The sequence below is a fragment of the Pseudophryne corroboree genome, unplaced genomic scaffold, assembly GCF_028390025.1.
Source record: "Pseudophryne corroboree isolate aPseCor3 unplaced genomic scaffold, aPseCor3.hap2 scaffold_527, whole genome shotgun sequence".
NCBI lineage: Eukaryota > Metazoa > Chordata > Amphibia > Anura > Myobatrachidae > Pseudophryne > Pseudophryne corroboree.
The window spans coordinates 294,628-301,525 of record NW_026970129.1 but is presented as its reverse complement, the minus strand read 5'-3'; positions in this window follow the sequence as shown (position 1 = coordinate 301,525).

Genomic DNA, 6,898 nt, shown 5'->3' with positions numbered 1-6,898 from the left:
GTCTCAAATGATCTCCTTGACTCCGGAGGTTCGTCTGACACTGAGCTGGTGGCTACAGGACCAACAGTTGAGCAGGGGCCATCCCTTCTGGATCTCCAACTGTGTCCTCCTGACAATGGATGCCAGTCTTTTGGGCTGGGCCATGGTGTTGGAGCAACACTTTCTCCAGGGTCGGTGGACCAGGGAGGAATCTCTCCTCCTGATATACATTCTGGAATTGCAGGCAGTGTTCAATTAATTGACACTGGCCCTGCCTCTAGTACAGAACAGGCCTGTTCAAGTACAATCTGACAACGCCACCACGGTAGTGTACACAAATCATCAAGGCGGCACTCGAAACTGCATGGCAAAGCTGGAAGTATCAAAAATCCTCCGTTGGGTAGAAAGTCATCTGACAGCAATATCGGCAGTGTTCATTCCCGGAGTCCTCAACTAGGAAGCGGATTTCCTCAGTCGTCAGGACGTTCACGCTGGAGAGTGGAGAGGCCGCAGCAGAAATGTCTGCACTGGTGTCAGTAGGTGACTGAGGCAGGGATGACTGGGAGATAGTGGGTGACTGAAGCATGTATGAGTGGGAGATAGTGGGTGACTGAGGCCGGGGTGACTGGGAGATAGTGGGTGACAGGGAGATAGTGGGTTACTGAGGGAGGGGTGATAGGAAGGGGTTGGGTAAGTATGGGAAGAAAGTGGGTGACAGGTATAATAAATGACTAAGGCAGGGGTGATAGGGAGATAGTGGATGACTGTGGCAGGGGTGACAGGGACAGTAAGAGACTGAGGCAGGGGTGACAGGGATAGTGGCTGACTGAGGCAGGGGTGACTGGGAGATAGTGGGTGACTGAGGCAGGGTTGACAGGGATAGTGGGTGACTGAAGCAGGGGTGATAGGGTGACAGTGGGTGACTAAAGCAGGGGTGACTGGTATAGTGGGTGACTGAGGCAGGGATCTCAGATATAGTGGTTGACTGAGGCAGCGGTGACTGGGAAAGTGTGTGACTCAGGCAGGGGTGATAGGGAGATAGTGGGCTGCATATCTCTGCCTCACTGCAGCAGCACATTCCTGCTTCAATGACAGCAGCACATCCCTACCTCACTTATAGCAGCACATTCCTGCCTCGCTGACAGCAGCACATCCCTGCCTCGCTGACAGCAGCACATCCCTGCCTCGCTGACAGCAGCACATCCCTGCTTCACTGACAGCAGCACATCCCTGCTTCGCTGACAGCAGCACATCCCTGCTTCGCTGACAGCAGCACATCCCTGCCTCGCTGACAGCAGCACATCCCTGTCTCGCTGACAGCAGCACAGCACTGCTTCGCTGACAGCAGCACATCACTGCTTCACTACCAGCAGCACATCCCTGCCTCACTGGCAGCAGCACATCCCTGCCTTACTGACAGCTGTATATAGGGCCTAATTCAGACCTGATCCCTGCTGTGCATATTCACACAACAGGAGATCAGGTCTGAAGTGCGTGTGTGCTGGTGCCGCAGTGCACCGGCACATGCCAGAGATGCGATCAGCATCTCTGCCCAGTGAGCGCCTCTGCCTGATTGACAGGCAGAGGCGGTCACTGGGCAGGAGGAGTCGGGCCAGCGGCGTTGTGCCGCCATTTTGGGGGCACAGTCAGGACAACGCAGACATGACCGGACCGTATGGGGGCGGGCCGTGACGGCTGCGTGACATTTATGGCATTTATGTGCAGTCTAGTTTGCACAGTTGATAGAGTGTTGATCTTGCACTATCAATGTAAGCCTCACATAGGTTTGATACACATGTAAGTTTGTTTTTATTTTACTACATTGTGGTTTGTGGCTCTATACCATGTAATGCATGTCTTTTAACAGTAGTCAAGTCTTCCAATGTGCTTGTTAGTGAAACCCAATAGATAGCTTTATTTTATTTTGTTTCTTCAAATATTGAATGCATATGTCTTATAACTTTTTTTTTTTCAATATACAGGTTGAGTATCTGTATATACATTTTTATTATAAGATTTTCAATGACACAAGTACATCCAAGTTGCAGATTATGGATTGTGAAGGACAAATCAACCATATAAACAATTTAAGCAATTTAAATTGCATGCAGGTAGTAGAATATCAAACTCCTTGGATGAGAGTTGGTCGTAATAAACTAGGATAGAAAAGAATAAAGTAGAAAATAAGATTTTAAACCTACCGGTAAATCTTTTTCTCGTAGTCCGTAGAGGATGCTGGGGACTCCGTAAGGACCATGGGGATAGACGGGCTCCACAGGAGACATGGGCACTTTAAGAAAGACTTTAGTTCTGGGTGTGCACTGGCTCCTCCCTCTATGCCACAGTTAGAGAAACTGTGCCCAGAGGAGACGGACAGTATGAGGAAAGGATTTTGTTAATCCAGGGCAAGATTCATACCAGCCACACCAATCACACCGTATAACTTGTGATAAACTACCCAGTTATCAGTATGAAAAAACAACATAGCATCAGTGCAGGACCGATGCAACTATAACATAACCCTTATTGAAGCAATAACTACATACAAGTATTGCAGAAGTAGTCCGCACTTGGGACGGGCGCCCAGCATCCTCTACGGACTACGAGAAAAAGATTTACCAGTAGGTTTAAAATCTTATTTTCTCTAACGTCCTAGAGGATGCTGGGGACTCCGTAAGGACCATGGGGATTATACCAATGCTCCAAAACGGGCGGGAGAGTGCGGATGACCCTGCAGCACCGATTGAGCAAACATGAGTTCCTCCTCAGCCAGGGTATCAAACTTATAGTATTTTGCAAAGGTGTGTGAACCCGACCAAGTAGCAGCTTGACACAGCTGTAGTGCCGAGACCCCTCGGGCAGCCGCCCAAGAAGAGCCCACTTTCCACGTGGAATGGGCCTTGATCGATTTCAGTAACTGCAATCCAGCCATAGAATGCGCTTGCTGAATCGTGTTACAAATCCGGCGAGCAATAGCCTGCTTTGAAGCAGGGGCACCAATCTTGTTGGTTGCATACAGGACAAACAGCGCTTCAGTTTTCCTGACTCTAGCCGTCCTGGCCACGTAAATTTTCAAAGCCCTAACCACATCAAGTAACTCGGAATCCTCCAAGTCACGCGTAGCCACAGGCACCACAATAGGTTGGTTCATATGAAAAGATGAGACCACTTTTGGTAGGAATTGAGGACGGGTCTGCAATTCCGCTCTATCCACATGGAATACCAAATATGGGCTTTTATGTGACAAAGCCGCTAATTCCGACACTCGCCTAGCCGAAGCCAAGGCTAATAACATGACCACCTTCCATGTGAGATATTTTAACTCCACTGTTTTAAGTGGTTCAAACCAGTGTAATTTTAGAAAACTTAACACCACGTTAAGGTCCCAAGGTGCCACCGGAGGCACAAAAGGAGGCTGAATATGCAGCACTCCTTTTACAAAAGTCTGAACTTCTGGAAGAGAAGCCAATTCTTTTTGAAAGAAAATGGATAAGGCCGAAATCTGGACCTTAATAGAGCCTAATTTTAGGCCCAAATTCACTCCAGTTTGTAGGAAGTGAAGGAAACGGCCCAGATGGAATTCTTCCGTAGGAGCATTCCTGGCCTCACACCAAGAAACATAATTTCGCCATATACGGTGTAATGTTTTAACGTTACATCCTTCCTAGCCTTTATCAGCGTAGGGATGACCTCAACCGGAATGCTAGGATCCGGCATTCAACCGCCATGCCGTCAAACACAGCCGCGGTAAGTCTTGGAACAGACAGGGCCCCTGATGCAACAGGTCCTGTCTTAGAGGGAGAGGCCACAGATCTTCTGTGAGCATTTCCTGCAGATCCGGATACCAGGTCCTCCGTGGCCAATCTGGAACAATGAGGATTGTTCTCACTCCTCTTTGTCTTATTATCCTCAACACCTTGGGTATGAGAGGAAGAGGAGGAAATACATAGACCGACCGGAACACCCACGGTGTCACTAGGGCGTCTACAGCTACTGCCTGAGGGTCTCTTGACCTTGCGCAATACCTCTGTAGCATTTTGTTGAGCCGGGACGGCATCATGTCTATCTGTGGCAGTTCCCACCGACTTGTAATCTGTGCAAAGACTTCCTGATGAAGTCCCCACTCTCCCGGATGTAGGTCGTGTCTGCTGAGGATGTCTGCTTCCCAGTTGTCCACTCCCGGAATGAACACTGCTGACAGTGCGCTTGCGTGATTCTCCACCCAGCGAAGAATTCTGGTGGCTTGTGCCATCGCCACTCTGCTTCTTGTGCCGCCTTGGCGGTTTACATGAGCCACTGCGGTGACGTTGTCTGACTGGATCAGAACCGGTTGGTCGCAAAGTAAGGTCTCCGCTTGACGTAGGGCATTGTATATGGCCCTTAGTTCCAGGATGTTGATGTGAAGACAAGTCTCTTGACTTGACCAAAGACCTTGGAAATTTCTTCCCTGTGTGACTGCTCCCCAAACTTGGAGGCTTGCGTCTGTGGTCACTAGAGATGAGCGGGTTCGGTTTCTCTGAATCCGAACCCGCACGAACTTCATGTTTTTTTTCACGGGTCCGAGCGACTCAGATCTTCCCGCCTTGCTCGGTTAACCCGAGCGCGCCCGAACGTCATCATGACGCTGTCGGATTCTCGCGAGACTCAGATTCTATATAAGGAGCCGCGCGTCGCCGCCATTTTCACACGTGCATTGAGATTGATAGGGAGAGGACGTGGCTGGCGTCCTCTCCATTTAGATTAGGAGAGAGAGAGAGAGATTGACCTGAGGCTGATACTGTAGAAGAGAGTGCAGAGTTTAGTGACTGACCACAGTGACCACCAGCAGTGCAGTTGTTTTATTTAATATATCCGTTCTCTGCCTGAAAAAAACGGTACACACAGTGACTCAGTCACATACCATATCTGTGTGCACTGCTCAGCCCAGTGTGCTGCATGCCTGCATCATCTATGTATATATTATATATCTGACTGTGCTCAGCTCACACAGCTTATGATTGTGGGGGAGACTGGGGAGCACTGCAGTGCCAGTTATAGGTTATAGCAGGAGCCAGGAGTACAAGACAGTCACATACCATATCTGTGTGCACTGCTCAGCCCAGTGTGCTGCATCATCTATGTATATATTATATATCTGACTGTGCTCAGCTCACACAGCTTATAATTGTGGGGGAGACTGGGGAGCACTGCAGTGCCAGTTATAGGTTATAGCAGGAGCCAGGAGTACATATTATATTAAAATTAAACAGTGCACACTTTTGCTGCAGGAGTGCCACTGCCAGTGTGACTGACCAGTGACCTGACCACACTGACCACCAGTATAGTTAGTAGTATACTATATTGTGATTGCCTGAAAAAGTTAAACACTCGTCGTGTGACTTCACTTGTGTGGTGTTTTTTTTTTATTCTATAAAAAACTCATTCTGCTGACAGACAGTGTCCAGCAGGTCCGTCATTATATAATATATATACCTGTCCGGCTGCAGTAGTGATATATATATATTTTTTATATCATTATTTATCATCCAGTCGCAGCAGACACAGTACGGTAGTTCACGGCTGTAGCTACCTCTGTGTCGGCACTCGGCAGTCCATCCATAATTGTATACCACCTACCCGTGGTTTTTTTTTCTTTCTTCTTTATACATACATACTACTACATCTCTTTATCAACCAGTCTATATTAGCAGCAGACACAGTACAGTACGGTAGTTCACGGCTGTGGCTACCTCTGTGTCGGCACTCGGCAGTCCGTCCATAATTGTATACCACCTAACCGTGGTTTTTTTTTTCTTTCTTCTTTATACATACATACTACGACATCTCTTTATCAACCAGTCTATATTAGCATCAGACACAGTACAGTACGGTAGTTCACGGCTGTGGCTACCTCTGTGTCGGCACTCGGCAGTCCGTCCATAATTGTATACCACCTAACCGTGGTTTTTTTTTCTTTCTTCTTCATACATACATACTACGACATCTCTTTATCAACCAGTCTATATTAGCAGCAGACACAGTACAGTACGGTAGTTCACGGCTGTGGCTACCTCTGTGTCGGCACTCGGCAGTCCGTCCATAATTGTATACCACCTAACCGTGGTTTTTTTTTCTTTCTTCTTTATACATACATACTACGACATCTCTTTATCAACCAGTCTATATTAGCAGCAGACACAGTACAGTACGGTAGTTCACGGCTGTGGCTACCTCTGTGTCGGCACTCGGCAGTCCGTCCATAATTGTATACCACCTACCCGTGGTTTTTTTTTCTTTCTTCTTCATACATACATACTACGACATCTCTTTATCAACCAGTCTATATTAGCAGCAGACACAGTACAGTACGGTAGTTCACGGCTGTGGCTACCTCTGTGTCGGCACTCGGCAGTCCGTCCATAATTGTATACCACCTAACCGTGGTTTTTTTTTCTTTCTTCTTCATACATACATACTACGACATCTCTTTATCAACCAGTCTATATTAGCAGCAGACACAGTACGGTAGTTCACGGCTGTAGCTACCTCTGTGTCGGCACTCGGCAGTCCGTCCATAATTGTATACTAGTATCCATCCATCTCCATTGTTTACCTGAGGTGCCTTTTAGTTGTGCCTATTAAAATATGGAGAACAAAAATGTTGAGGTTCCAAAATTAGGGAAAGATCAAGATCCACTTCCACCTCGTGCTGAAGCTGCTGCCACTAGTCATGGCCGAGACGATGAAATGCCAGCAACGTCGTCTGCCAAGGCCGATGCCCAATGTCATAGTACAGAGCATGTCAAATCCAAAACACCAAATATCAGTAAAAAAAGGACTCCAAAACCTAAAATAAAATTGTCGGAGGAGAAGCGTAAACTTGCCAATATGCCATTTACCACACGGAGTGGCAAGGAACGGCTGAGGCCCTGGCCTATGT